This window comes from Triticum urartu, chromosome 5A (genome assembly GCF_056163025.1).
Source record: "Triticum urartu cultivar PI428250 chromosome 5A, HENAU_Tu73, whole genome shotgun sequence".
Classification (NCBI taxonomy): Eukaryota; Viridiplantae; Streptophyta; class Magnoliopsida; order Poales; family Poaceae; genus Triticum; species Triticum urartu.
Window position 1 is genome coordinate 666,072,730 of NC_141877.1, and position 15,518 is coordinate 666,088,247.

At 46.3% G+C, this 15,518-nt stretch overlaps 1 long non-coding RNA gene and 1 pseudogene across 1 annotated transcript in view; both read left to right on the forward strand.

Annotated features, from left to right (window-relative positions):
* Positions 1–15,518, forward strand: part of LOC147973888 (uncharacterized) — a 274,448-nt gene that overhangs the window by 118,864 nt on the left and 140,066 nt on the right. The gene's annotated exons all lie outside the window — the stretch shown is intronic.
* LOC125506424 (receptor kinase-like protein Xa21) lies at positions 10,424–14,117 on the forward strand (annotated as a pseudogene).

Genomic DNA, 15,518 nt, shown 5'->3' on the forward strand with positions numbered 1-15,518 from the left:
GGTTTGTGGTCGGCTAGCTTCATGTGCTAACATCCACTCAAGTTGCCCATCAACCGATTCTGCGAGTGCCCAAACCAAAAGATGGAACTCGTTAAGAGTCACATAGCAAATCCCTCTCTCATATATATACCGCGACTCGGCGAGGGCACGACCCGGGAGGCATGTCAACGAGCACATCCTACGGGAAACAGAGGCCGTTGGCCTCCATCTAGGCAGCCGGGTCGCATGCACTGTGCACTTTGCAGCTAGCTAGAGCACACACTATGCAGTCCATGTGAATGAAACCAATAAAAAGACCAAAATGTGATCTAAAGATATTGTGTTTGTACAGAGATGTAGTCTCACCATTAATCTGTAATCAAAGTCCTTCAATGTCATATTTGCCAAAAATGAGGCAAATTTACTGTCGCGCATATCTTTGGGCCTAAAATTACAAGACTCTCATAACGACCAGTAATAATGTAGATTAATCTGTTGTCTAACTACTCGATCCAGTCTAGTCAATGTATTTTGTTCTGAGATTTTAATCATGCTAGAAGATTTTTTTTGACAAAGTCAGCATCTGAATCCCCTCAAAAGTAAAAGTAAGCATCTAGGATAAAAACAGATATACAGCCTGTTTCCCATGCGCATCTGATTATATTTGTAATCATTGGGCTTAATTATATCCCTCCTGGCCTAGTGTAAGCATCCGCCTCTTGTTGCTTTTCAATAAACCAAGAGTATCCTTCCATTTCAAACACAACCTTCACACTACTTATTTTCTCTATTTGGAAGGACACTTCAGCTTCTGCTAGAACTTATGTAGGTTGGAAGCTTTGGCTGCTCGCTTGGGATCGTAAGAGTTATGCGGGTAGAATAGTAGAGTTGAGCGAGACAACCGGCTCTTATAGGTAACCTAACTCTTGTTGTATTGCTCTCCCCTTCTTAATGAATCAACACACAAAGCTCATGCGTGTTCCATGAAAAGAGTACATCTCCACTATGCAGAATAGAGCACAAGACATATTCTACTAAGCATTAACCATGTATCACATCTGTAATGTCGCTGATACAAAACTGTTCCCTCGAATCGGTGTAGCACCAGCATATCTGCAGGGATATCCAAAATCAGGACTTTCTTTACAGGAACTTATTAGGCACTTGTGATACTTGAAATAATGATAAATAATAGTGCTAATTCCTGAGCGCACCTCGTCAGAGGGGCCAATTCTAGATCCCACTGGTCTATTTGATCACAACTAAACCACACATCGAAATTAGCTACTGAATCAGTGAAAATCAAGAAGCACTTCGTTGATGCACTATACATACAAATTGTCATTGTGCAGTTTATATACTTGCAGTTATGATCTAGATTTATTTATTTATTGTATCTCTCATTTCTCTGGTCTAGATCAACGTATATACCGGGCTTTGAATCATCTGGTAAGACAAGGCTAGCTAAGTAAGCATATAAGAAAAAAATAAGAAAAGAAGGTAGACCTTCAACTGTAAGCATACATGTAAATAAGAGCCATCTTGCATGTTTACAAATGACTATGATTCAGATAAAGCACATAGCACATCATCTCCCTATAAGGATTCCTCAAATGCTATGAAACATATTTATTTATTGTCGACAACATGCACAAGAGCTGCGAAAAATACATTTAGATGCTAGAAAACATAATAAGGATAGGGTGAGTCTGAAACTACATTGCGGTGTTTTTAAGATGGTTGGGACTTCCTCTGAGGGAGCGCATCGAAGTAGCAAGGGCGATAAGGGAAGGCACAACGGACGTTTGCAGCATTCTGTGTCAGTTGTTTAGGAAAAATGTGACCTAAGTACTGCATTCTCGAGGTACCAAGATGATATGCCACCACACATGAGCAAAAATTTAGGAGAAGCACATCCTTGTGCGGATGTAAACCAATGATCCTGAACAAGTATCCCTCTAAGTCGGTGGTATCACTTTCGTCTAAGTCGATGAAGTTGTGCTCGTCCGAGTTCCATGAGTACACGGAGCCCTCTCTGCTCCCAAGTTCTTCGGCCTCGTCATCGTTACTTTCTTCTCCAATATCATCATTCTTGTCATCTTCCTCATTACTCCTCTCCACTTCTTTGACCTCGCCTTCGTTGTATTCTTCCTCTCCAGTATCATGATCCTCATCAATTTCCTCATTACTGCTTTGTCCTGACAAGCTAATTAGTTTTTCATCCGTTTCGACCAGCTCCCATTCCATTTTCATCCTCGGTCTTGCTTTTCTCTTCAAAGATTCCATACTACGACTATGCGGTCTAAGGTCGGCCTCGTGTGCCAACGTCCACTCAAGTTGACCGTCGGTAGATTCTATCAGTGCCCATACCATAAGATGGTACTTGTTGAGGGTCACATAGCAAACCCCTCTCTCATAGCTCGCTAAAACAGATCTCTTGGGAAGGTCCCATGACTCCTTATCCTCTTCGTCATCATACGGAGCCAAATCCCCTGGCAATTGGACCATGTCGTACACCCCTTCTGAGCAACGCAAGATCAAGAGGATGCCACTGTGACAATGCACATAGAGCGATCCATGCCAGTACTCGGCTGACCATGCCAACCTTTTGAAACCACGCGGTGTGGTCACCACGTCATAGATGTGCCCTGGGGCGCAACGCCCAGGTGCAAACTTCTTGTCCTCCCATTGCCCAGTTTGTGACGAGAACACCAGCAAAGGCAGCATCTTTATTACCTTGCCATCGAGCTCACCAAACTGGCTAGCAAAACCATAGGATTCTTCCTCTTCTAAATCCCACTGCTCTTTTTCGGTGAACCAACGGTAGGGTACTTTCTTTGAAGGAAGGAGGAATACCTTGTGATACCGTGACATGGCCGGGTCGAAGGCGAGATACATTCCCTCAACATTGCATGGCCACGGTGTCGGAGGCCTTGGCAGATGGGCAGCCCGTACTGTCGTTGGGTTGCACGCGTACATTTCATTGGCATATTCCAGGTGGTAACTATCCCGGACAAGGAAGAGGCCATTGCAGTGTTGTTGTGTGCACATGCCCCAATCGCCCCAGCTGAAAGGGCGTCGATAGCCAGGCTCATCCGACTGTGACATAGGCCGGACGAACAAGGCAGAGTCAGATGTGAATCCATAGTAGATGATGGTGTAGATGCCAGGGAACTCGCGCGGGAAGGCGTGGGGAAGGAGGAGGCTGTGGGCGTCGATGATGGTGCGCCACGCGTGGCAGACGCGCCGGGAGTCAGCGAGGGCGCGAGCTGGGAGGCGATGGAGGATCTCGAGGAGCACGTCATAGGGGAAGCAGAAACCATTGGCATCGTCATTGGCGTCCATCTCGCCGGCCACCACACACAAAATACGATGTGGGAACCAAGGGAAAGAAAACGAAAAATGCGATCTTTAGACGTTATGGTGGAGATATTTAGACGAAAAATGCAATATATAATCTCACCATTAATCTTCCCTGAAAGAAAAATATCACCATTAATTTGCTGCAATCAAAGTATATCACCTAGAAGATAGCTTCCTTGTACCTCACGGCTGCCGAACAAAATAACCAGATTTACTCCAGTATATATTGCAGTATCTAAATTCAGAAAACTACTCCTGTAACCACCAGTGAGAAACTTTAATACTTGTACAATTCCTTGTGATCTTCTATTTTGTGTGCGTGATATTATTGTGATTACAGCCATAAATGTAGATTGATTCGATGTATTTCCTGGCCTTTGAACCATTCTACAATATTAATTAAGAGTATCATGTATCACAAAGGACTGTAGTGCAGGTAAAGCACACAGCTCACTCTCTAGTGCGAGGGTGCTCTGCCAAAGATGCATTCTGACAAGCTGGAAAAGATGTTGAGGAATGAAGACAGTTCCTTGCAATGGAAAATCCCCAAATAAAATTAGTGGTAGCTAATAACACTTTTATGCTCACCCTTTATAACAAAAAGGTCGTTATGGGCTAACACTTTGGGCCATCCAATCACTGGACTCATCTCCTTCTCGGGTTCTTGTGAACATCAATCTCTGATTACTTTTCAGGTATTAAGCAACACAATAGGCGCATATGAATCTGCAATGTTTTAACCAATTTATGTATAACTGATTCTGTATTTCAAAGTAGGTGCACGCTCGCTGCAGCAGCGCCCTCCATGGGCTCGAGAGTGCCGACGCGGCGGTGCCACCGCCGCACCGCCGGCCATCTATACTTGTTTCACTTTGCTGGGCCGGATGTCGCTTCCTTTTTTTTTAGCACAAGCCGGATGTCGCTTCCTGATGCTTTGTGAGGAGATGGGCGTGGATTAACGTCTAGAATTGCATGGCCTTCCGTGGGGCCCGGCAGGTCAGTGACAGGGAACGGAACGAGTTTACTCTCCCCGCTGCATGAGTCATAAGAAATCATGTGTACCATTCCGGGCGAACGGCCTGGTTACTGAACGGTAAAAAATAAAAATCTGACCCAGGTAGGCTCCTTATATCGGTCGAAAATGCCCGGACTGATCGGCACCCCTCATATCTAGTCAAATCTGGCCGGATATGGGAAGGCCCGAGCACGTCCACGACGTCGATCAGATAGGCGGACCCTACCTCAAGTTGCACCAACCCCTCCCCCCCCCCCCCCCCCCCACTACCACCACCATCACCACTGATTCTAGTTTTCCTCTCCTCTATTCTTCCTCCTTTGCACCCATCCCTACTTCTGTCGCCACCCTTGCTCCGCCGTTGTAGTGAACCCTCAGCGCCGCCTGCACCACCCCAACAGTCCGCCCATCCGTTCTCGCCACCGCGGACATTGTCACCGGCCCGGACGCCCCCGCGGAGAACATCAATGTGCTTCAACGATATGCCGTGTGTTCAGGAGACTTTGTAATGGGAATCGCCGCCGTGGAACTACACTATCAACGTTCGTGACTACAACATAGGATACTATCTTGCCCATGGTATCTATCTTCAGTGCGCGACATTTGTGAAGACTATATCCGAACCCCAAGGCAACAAACAAAGCCAATTTGCAACAATGCAAGAGGCAGCTAGGAATGACATGGGAATTGTAGACTTTGTGGCGGCTTATGACATGTTGTGTCATTTTGCATAATATGATTGCCAAGGGCGATGATGACGGGGTGGCCGAAACCAATGATTTTGAGATGTCGGGAGAACAAGTCCACATTCCGGAGCAACAAGATGTAGATCAGTTGTGAATTTTCTGTAGATGCATCAGAATCTTCGAGATAATCAGGTGCACGCATAGCTACTCGGTGATCTTGTGGAGCATATGTGGTCCTACGATGAAAATAAGATAAATTTTATGCTTGAACTATGTATTTTCGGTACCAACATTTGTTATTTAAGTGTGACATTCACTTGTATGATGGACGTGCATGAATTTGCATGAATTTGAAAGTTCAAATTTGAGGTACATGGCTGCCGGACACGATATATGAGGGGTTGTCCGGCGCCATCCGCGAGCCAGTGGGCGTATAGAGGCCCAGATTTACTGAGTCCTGTTGTAGATGCTTCAGTAAGGTATCGTATATTCAGGTTGATAGTTTTCTTTAGAAGTTGTAAATAGTGTTATTTAGAAGTTCATAGGGAGAGAGTTCCATGGAAGAATGGGAGCCTCTTATCCTCATAATAGAAAATTGACAGAAAAAGTACAATATCAAACTTAGCTGCTGATCATGGTCATCTTGTTGCGAAGCTGTTTGTCGAAAGCTATGGTTGTACTGGGTTTTTAAAGTAAGAATCTTGAATCATTAAAAAGAGAAAATACTTTTCAGGTTAATATATGAAAATCGGACTAAAACCATCACATAGCCCACACAAGGTAACACCGCTCAACCTGGCCACCCAAGCGAAGACCTACATGCCGCCGAGAAGAAAACGTTGTCGAGGTTGACACAAGGCGTCATCGTCGTCACCCCTCCACGAGCCAGCAATATCGAATTCATAGTCGACTTCCACCAATGAAGCCCTCGCCGCAACAGATGTCGGAGGTCATGTCGGCACATGCCAAATAGACAACCACCCTCGCTGGAGACCAGACAACTCTGATTCAAGTGACGAACCATGTTGAAGAGAAGGGGAGAGCTTGGGCCGCACAAGCCGCCGCAGTCAAACCATGTCGAGACCCTGCTACGCAACTCCAAAACTACAAAGACAAGGCACGGAGACTCCTCGAACACGCCGAGAGACACCGACTAAAAAAAACACGGCCGCGACCCAGCTCTGCATGAAGCCGCCATCATTGCCAAACAGGAGAGCACGCTAAATAGACCTAGCATCCCCACATCGTTGGATTGATACCTGCCCTTCCCCAATGTCATGAGCGTCCAGCCCCCGGAAGTGTGACCAAGATTGATGGTCTTAAGATGACATACCAAAGGCAGGAGCGACAATGTCGATGCCATCGCCAAACCCAACACTAGGCTTGACGATTTCACCCAAAGAAAATGATCCGAGGATGGGAGAGGTTCAAGCCTCCATGACGGGCGCCTCCAAGGAGGTGAGACAGCACCCACGGACGCTCGGCTGGCAAGAACCCGAGAGACTTTCGCCCAGAGCATTGCAACCTGCCCAAGGATGAGAGATGGGAAATGTCGGCGATTAGGGTCAGGGCCGGTCCTGAGATTTTGGGGGCCCGGGACGAGACTAAAACCCGAGGCCCTAAATGTAGTCGTCATAACAATAAAAAATAATATGCATATATATGAAATATTACCAATAACACTTAAATGTTTCCAAAATCAGTATATATATCAAGTAATTCATACATATTACCCCAAAAAATCCTAATCTATCATGTGCTAAGGATCTCTGATTCTTGCTAGTGGTAGAATTGAAGATCTTAGAGTAGAAGCCAAAAACATTGACGACATCTTTTGAATAAACCTCTGCTAATGCTAGACTTGAAGATCTTACATCAGAAGCAAAAAAACTTTGTCGACATCTTTTGAATAAACTAGTCATTTTGTATCATGTTCCTCCCCATTGCTTAATATCCTATGATAATGGGCATATGAAAAACATCTTCCTGCATCGTCGGTATGCCATTTTTTGTCGTCTCTCATAGACCCTTTCTCAACTAAGATGTCTCTTACTTTATTATCAAGATTATCCCAATTTTTTTCATAAATACCATTAATATAAACTGGTTGTTCATCATCATCACTAGCGGATTGTGCATGTGCATCTGGTGAATTACATACACATGCTTAGAGCCACTAACGTTGTTATCATTGATGTTGGTGTCGATATTTTCTTCTGGCTGATCAAATTCTGAATTGCCATTAGTTGGTTGCCCTTCCTTTATGACAACTATCGCCAACTCTCTTAGAAACAATTATGAATATTTCCGCACCGTGATTGAACTAAATCATCCACAGCTTTCTTCCTTCTCCTTTCATTACTACCGGATGGATACTTTCTTACAGATGACAAGACACAATGCTGTAAATAAATAAAACTGCATCAATGGACAACTGTTGAACAGTAACGATGTGCCGGCCATTCATCTAGCTAGGAGACTAGGAACCTTAATATGAATAGAAGATATATCTCGGATGGTCGAATCGTTGATGGACGAAGAGCAAAGCCTGGGTTCCGATGGCCCCCAGGGAATTGAAATTGACGGTCGATCTGAATTGAGGAGGAAAATTCAATTTATTAGAAGAAAATGGAAAAGGAGCGCCGAACTCGCAGTCACGAAGAGACGAAGCCTTGGCGGCCGCTGAGAAATTGGGAATCGTTGTGTTAAATGCATGCGTAATGGAATAGGAAGGGATCAATCTGTTCTTTTTTTCTGACATGCAGTTACTAACCAAGGTATGAATCGGAAGGGATCAGTCAGTTTCCTTTTTTCGTCGTGCGAGTACATTCCGTCGTGCTGCGTGAGGCCCAACAGTCCAGTCCATAGATATGTTGGGTCATAGCCTATATGTATACACTTTTTGGAGGGGCCCCCTCGATCTTGGGGGCCCGAGGCGGCTGCCCCCCTCCCTCAGGGCCTGATTAGGGTTAAAAGATGGTTATGTTTCTCCATTTCACAAATGGTCATATTGTTTGCTCTAGCCGGATAGACGTCATGATAAAAAAAAGAGGTCCCTGTCCTTTAGCCTCTGCACAGGATAGACCAAGTACGACGCTATTGCGTACATATATGAATAACATGCATGGTAGAGGAGATGAAAGTGTGTGCTACACATTAAACCATGCTTGCTATATATAGTATAGCGAATAATACCATCAGGGGACGAGAGTTGTGCTCGCATATACCATGTTGAAGCCAGGTCCTCGATCGGTCTCGTGGCTGGTGTTGGGTCACAGCAGAGCACGAGTAAAGTCTATTTTAAACTTTGAACTCGTAGAGATAGTCTGAATTAAATCCTCAACTTTGAATCCCTGAAATTGGCACCCTATATTCACCAATCCCGGTCAATTTCAACCCTAAGCCGACCCGACACTGTTTGTTGCATCGGGAAAAAGACAATCCCAGCTGGGAACAATTGTTTCTGTCACTGACTCCGCGGGCCTACATGTCATATTCATCTTCCTCACTCCATTCATCCGAGCGGTGTGCCGCCTGCCCTCAACGCCCCGATGTCGTCTTCTGTTCCTGGTGTGCATCCTGCCCCGAGAGGATGGCCGGCACAAGGATGACCATTGAACGTCGGCGAGGGCCATCCAAAGTGCCGTCGCGTCCCTCCTTAGCGCACGCATGGTGTCTACCTGGCTGCTGGACAAGCGTCCAGGAATACCCAATACGCCCCCGTACTGAGCTTATCTAATCTCCTTTGTGCTTCTATGACCTGTTGAGCTCAAGTCCCGTCGACCTTGTCATCCCCTCTGTGCGCACCTCCATGACTCGACCGAACTGTCGAGCAGTGGCGGAGCTTGGGCCAAAATTCTAGAGGGGCAATGGGCTGAGGGGGGGCTAAGTTATGAGGTCTGGCCTTATTTTCCTGTACTTATGGCCCAAATGCCTAGGGGTAGTGATGGATTTCTTCATGGGATGGGAGGGCGGTGGCCCAGGTTGCACTCCATGAAGCTCCGCCACTGCTGTCGAGCACCTGCTGTGCATACGGCTTGGCGAGCCGGAGCAGTGTGTGCCCATTGACGCCGAGGCGGACGACGGCGGAAACAACATGACTAGCAACGCAAAGACCAGCTCAGGGCAATAACGTGACGTCAACGTATGGCAGCGGCGCGCAACAGCAAGCCCGGCAACCCTCGAGCACCGCTTCGCCCCGCGCATAAGAGGCGTGGAAGTTGGCGTCGTGCATGTCGGTCGGTCGGCGTCGCACGCGCTACGGAAGAACACCATGCCGGCCTCGCATTGTACGTCCGCCCACGCGCCAGTGAAGCAGTCGTAGAAGTGGACACGTTTCCGGCCAGCGGCATGATCCACAAGCTCCAACGAGCAAATACCGCTACTTCAGGCCTCAATCCGGAGGATGCACCAGTGGAGGGGTAGGAGTTCGTCTTGGTTCCAGCTGCACTCGAGGAAGATGACAGCGAGAAGTACCGCCGCGGCTCCCTGCCGAAGATGAGAAGAGAAGGGCGCCAGCAGCATGAGCTTCTCCACCGTCGCACGATGACCGTGCGTCCGTGCCTTGCGGCCAGGTGCAGCGCCGTGTCCCCAGCTCTAGGTTGATTTAACCCGATGAGATGCAAGTACAAAGCTACGCAACTACCTGATTGATCGTTTTGGCTACATGTCGTATGCAAACACAAGGAATTTTCTCAAGATAATATGAGGAGGGGATCAATCCATTTGGCTGCCTGGAAGAGAACAAGGAAGCAGACGAATCTGACTTGTGGACCCGCATCGTCAGTGAGAGTAGCCAGTGAACCCGGTCGGGATGGTTCCTTTTCTAGTGCGCCAAACAGGCCTAAGGTCAGGATTGACCGGGATTAGAAAGTATAGGGTGTTAATTTCAGGGATTTAGAGTTCGAGGTATGATTTCGACGAGCCATACAAATTCAAGGTTTAAAATAGACTTTACTCGCAGAGCACACGGCGACCCTTGCACCAGCACCAGAAACGCCTCCGCGCCACCCGCCGTGCCCACCACCCGGAGTTGTCATCAGAAACCACCTTCCATCGGGACAGGAGACGAGCCGCAGATCAGATGCTCAGCAGCACAGCACAACGCGCACCAGCTAGGGTCCCACAAGCATGGCACAGATGCAGGCAGGCTGGAAAGACCATCCACGGCTACCACGCCCAACGCGCACGCCACGCCACTCGGGAAGATGGAGACAGCACCAACGACCAATGACCAAAGACCGGCAAGCAAGACGACTTGCTTGCCGGTTTTAGAGACGAGGCACCAGCTCCAGCTATATAAACCCTTTAGTGTATGCGAGCTAGTGCACACACGTAACCGCCACCTAGCTAGCTAGCTAGCAGTCCTCTCCTTATAGCAGGAGCAATGGCAATGCTCAGCTTCTTCTTCTTCTTCATCCTCTGCTCCCACGCTCTTGCTGTGTCCCCCGCTCCGGGTAGGGGTAGCGACCAACTCGCGCTCCTCTCCTTCAAGTCCGCCATTGCACCCCCGAGAGGGTTGCTGGCTTCATGGAACACCTCCACCCACCACTGCAGCTGGCCAGGAGTTGCTTGCGGGCGGCGGCACCCGGACAGGGTTGTCTCGCTGCGCATGGCCTCCTTCAACCTGTCGGGACACATCTCGCCATTCTTGGGCAACCTCTCCTTTCTCAGGGAGCTTGACCTCGATCGGCAACAACCACCTCGCGGGTCAGATACCCCCGGAGCTCGGCCATCTTGCCAGGCTTCGGCTCCTAAGCCTGAGGGTGAATTCTCTCCAGGGAAGCATTCCTGTGGCTCTTGGAGGATGCACCAACCTCACCACGCTTGACCTAAGTAGAAACCATCTCCAAGATGAGATCCCGGGCGAGATAGGTTCCAGCTTGAAGAATCTTGTCACTTTGAACCTTTCCAGAAATGATTTGTCAGGGCATATCCCTGGCTCGCTGGTGCAATCACCATCCATCCAAACCTTGTCTATGTTTCTCAACAGATTATCTGGTAGGATACCACCTGTTTTGGGCAACCTCTCCAACCTCAAATATCTTCAAGTCGATCACAACGCCCTGTCCGGACCTATCCCGCCGTCTTTGGGCATGTTACCCAAACTATCTCGGCTCAGCATCGGCTTTAACAACTTGAGTGGAGTGATCCCCAATTCCATTTGGAACATCTCCTCTCTAACACTGCTTTCTGTCCAGGAAAATATGCTTACTGGAACAATACCTCCAAACGCATTCAGTAATCTTCACCTTCTCCAAGACATATCGTTGGATGCTAACCACTTCCATGGCCCCATCCCAGCTGCAATAGCTAATGCTTCTAATATCGCATTACTTCAGATGTCAGACAACTTTTTCAGTGGCATCGTTCCTCCGGAGGTTGGAAGCTTCCCGAATCTCTTCCGGATCAATCTCCAACAGAATTTGCTTCGCGCAAAAGAGCCCAAAGATTGGGAGTTCATAACCACGTTAACAAATTGCACACAGTTACAAGTTTTGGGGTTGGGAACCAATAAGTTTGAGGGAGTCCTCCCTGATTCACTTTCCAACCTTTCCACCTCCTTGGTGCAACTCGGCCTTCAAGAGAACAAAATATCAGGAAGCATCCCTAAAGATATAGGTAACCTCATTAACTTGCAATTTATCATTCTCTAGACTAACTCTTTCACCCAAACCCTCCCCTCTTCCTTGAGTAGCCTCAAATTCCTTTCCCTACTCCAAGTATACGGAAATAAAATAAGTGGGTCTATTCCACAGAATATAGGAAATCTTACCGAACTAATTTCTTTGGACCTCAGCATGAATGCCTTCGGTGGTAGGTTACCACGCACACTTGGAAACCTAACAAACTTGTTGACACTAGATCTTTCAAGCAATAACTTTACAGGACCAATACCCAGCGGATTATTCAACATCCCAACACTATCAGAATATCTTTCTCTATCAAGTAATAACTTGGAGGGATCACTGCCTCACGAAATAGGGAATCTAAAAAATCTAGTAGAATTCCATGCAGAGTCGAACAAATTATCAGGTGAAATCCCTAGCACCATCGGTGGATGTCAACTTCTCCAGTAACTCTACCTCCAAAACAACAAATTTGAAGGTACCATCCCATCAATCCTTAGTCAGATGAAAGGTCTACAAACTCTAGACATTTCGAGCAACAATTTGTCAGGCCAGATACCTAAATCATTTGCAGACCTTACCACACTCTATTATCTCAACCTTTCATTCAATAGCCTTGCTGGGGAAGTGCCAATCACTGGTGTTTTTGCAAATTCTTCAGCAATATCAATCCAAGGAAATGGAAACCTTTGTGGCGGTGTACCTAATTTACATTTGGCCCCTTGTTCCTTGCAATTAGCAAAGAAAAAACATAAATTCCTGGTTGCGTGTATGCCTATTTCTATCATTGCAACACTGGTTGTTCTTGCCTTCCTCTACAAGCTTCTTCTTACCTGGCAAAACAAAAGACAAGCAACAATCCCGTCAACAACGTCCATGCAAGGTTACCAACTGATTTCTTATAGTCAGTTGGCGAGGGCAACAGATGGTTTCTCGGCAGGGAATTTGCTGGGTTCTGGATCATTTGGGTCTGTGTACAAAGGAGAGTTGGATGGTCATGCTGGAGAAAATTCAAACCTTGTTGCTGTCAAGGTATTAAAACTTCAAACTCCAAAGGCGCCGAAGAGTTTCACTGCCGAATGCAAAGCATTAGGAAATATGCGACACCGCAATCTTCTCAAGATAGTTACAGTTTGCTCAAGCATTGATACCAGAGGGAATGAATTCAAAGCAATTGTGTATGACTTCATGCCTAATGGTAGTCTAGAAGGTTGGCTACATCTTGACACAAGTGACCAAGCAGAGCAAAAGTATTTGAATCTGCATCAAAGAGTGACAATACTACTTGATGTGGCTTATGCCTTGGACTATCTTCACTGCCATGGTCCAGCACCTGTTGTACATTGCGATGTGAAGCCAAGTAATGTGCTCCTAGATGATAATATGGTAGCCCATGTTGGAGATTTTGGTCTTGCTAAGATTCTTAACAAGGGAAGCTCATTTCTCGAGCAGTCCACGAGCTCAATGGGATTTCGAGGGACAATTGGTTATGCTGCCCCAGGTTAGCCCACCTCTTCTATGTTTACTCTACCTATTCTGTGCCTAGTTATATAAAGTTTTAAAAACGAATGTAAATATAGAACTCTATGCATCATAAAAACTCTACTTATTCGAACTTGTTATTGTCACAGAGTATGGTGTTGGAAACCCCGTGTCCAAGCATGGAGATATTTACAGTTATGGCATTCTTGTGTTGGAAACAGCCACTGGAAAGAGGCCCACCGATAGCAAATTCAGACAAGGATTGAGCCTTCGTGAGTATGTTGAGCTTGGTCTATGTGATAGTATGATGGAGGTTGTGGACATGCGGCTATCATTAGATCTTGAGTATGGGCTCCAAACTGTGAATGCTTCTGCATACAAGAGAACGATTGATTGCCTTGTTTCGCTACTTAAACTCGGAATTTCCTGCTCTCAGGAATTGCCGTCAAGTAGAATGCCAACCGGAGATATCGTCAAGGAACTTCATGCCATGAAAGAATCTCTCTCGAGGGAGTAGTGAATATGAAGACAGAAACCATGCTAATGCTAACTGGAATGTTTTATGTGAGAATGATATGTGCATCGATATTGTTGGGCATATTTTAGTTTGGAATTGATTCCTGCATTGGTACTTCAAACAGTTAACATGGAAGTACAACCAATTTTACGCTTCAATTGCAGCTATTTCCTAATGTTTGCATCAGAGTATGGTCTCTACTATGTTTCAGTTAGAATCGCAACAGCTGAGTTCATAAGAGCAAGTACAATAAGGTGACATAAGCAGGCTATAAGGACTAGAATATTATATCTTTGCTTAGTTGAAGGAGAGAGAAGAGGAGAGAGGAGAGAAGCGGACTCTTGGTTAGTAGCCGGCTCTAGCACGAGACCCAAGACGCTTTATGAGGTTGTAAGGTGGGCCAACTACTAATGAAGTAGTACACATATATAACTTATTATTGTACATGCCGGCTACAAGGTTGGCTGTAGATGACATGCCAACTCCTTATAGCCGATTGCTGGCTATATTATTAACCATGCTCTAAGTCCCCATTGCATGATTAGTGATGGGTATGGGTTTAGTACAACTCGTGTTAATATTGTCCATTATTTTACCAGTTACTATTTTTTCCGTGCGGCGCGTCTTTGTTTGGTGAGTGGAAAACAATTTGTTATGTTCAGAACAGAATTACGATACTCTGTCGAGAATATTGTAAACCGATGATGGTTAATAGTTTTGTCAAACCTGTTTATTTTGCTCATGAGCACAGATAAAACAGATTTACTTTTATATGGACTGAGTTGAACCTGCTTTTGCAAAAACTATCCATGGTAATTTGCAGGTTAGTCCAAGGTTTATGCTAGTCCACCCATCTTAAACCAAAGCTGTGTAACCCTCAAGGCTCTACTGAAAGCTTCAGGATTAGGAATACTAAGGCCCTCAAGGCTCTACTGAAAGCTTCAGGATTAGGAATACTAAGGCCTCCAAATTCAGTCGGGGAGCAAACTTTGTTCCAATTTACAAGATATTTACCACTTGACACTTTATCAGAGCTAGCCCAAAGAGAAGATCTTCAAAGCTTGTTCATCTGAGCATCAGCTCACTTGGATAGGTTGGTGGCCATCATCTGAAAAGAGGGGATTGCAGAGAGAACACGTCGAACCAACACCACTTTGCTTGCTTTGCCCATGACACCCTTATAACTTGGCAAAGTTGTCGAGGATAGCTTGATAGTCATTATTTCTGTGGTGGTGAACGGACAGGCGACATGCCAAGGTAGGTACAGGGAAATGAGGATATGGTGCGCAGGAGATTGTCCAGGGTGGCTGTCAGGTCGATCCCATTGCACTGGATTGGGATGATTCTGGTCTTGGAGAGGTTGGTGCAAACAGCAGTAGACTGACCGAAGATGCGAAGGATTGGAGAACTTCGGTTTGTATCTGCAGGTGTGGGCTTGATGAAGTTGGCAACTTCATCGGTTAGAGAGAAGATTTGTGCAGAATGTTTAGAGCTCCCAATGGGGCTAGGCCGCCACTTCCATGAGCTTCATCAAACAGTCTTTCTAAGCAGTTCATGATCACGACGAAAAGCAGTCCTCGGCGGTGCTGAACTGAGCTACAGAGGTTACCATTAATAGTCCTGCAATCCAGTTTCTCCAGCAAAGGCTGAACCCTCTGAATTTCAAGAAGTTGGAGAAGAAACTCCCAGGAGACGAAATTGAATGCCTTTGATAATTGATATGTGTGGCTTAACAAGGAGGCTCGGGAGATTGCCCTCATGCAGAGATTTTGCAATTCCTTGCACACAGACGAGGCTACCATAGATGCAGCTTCCCTTGATGACAACATTCTGGTAGTTCTCAATTA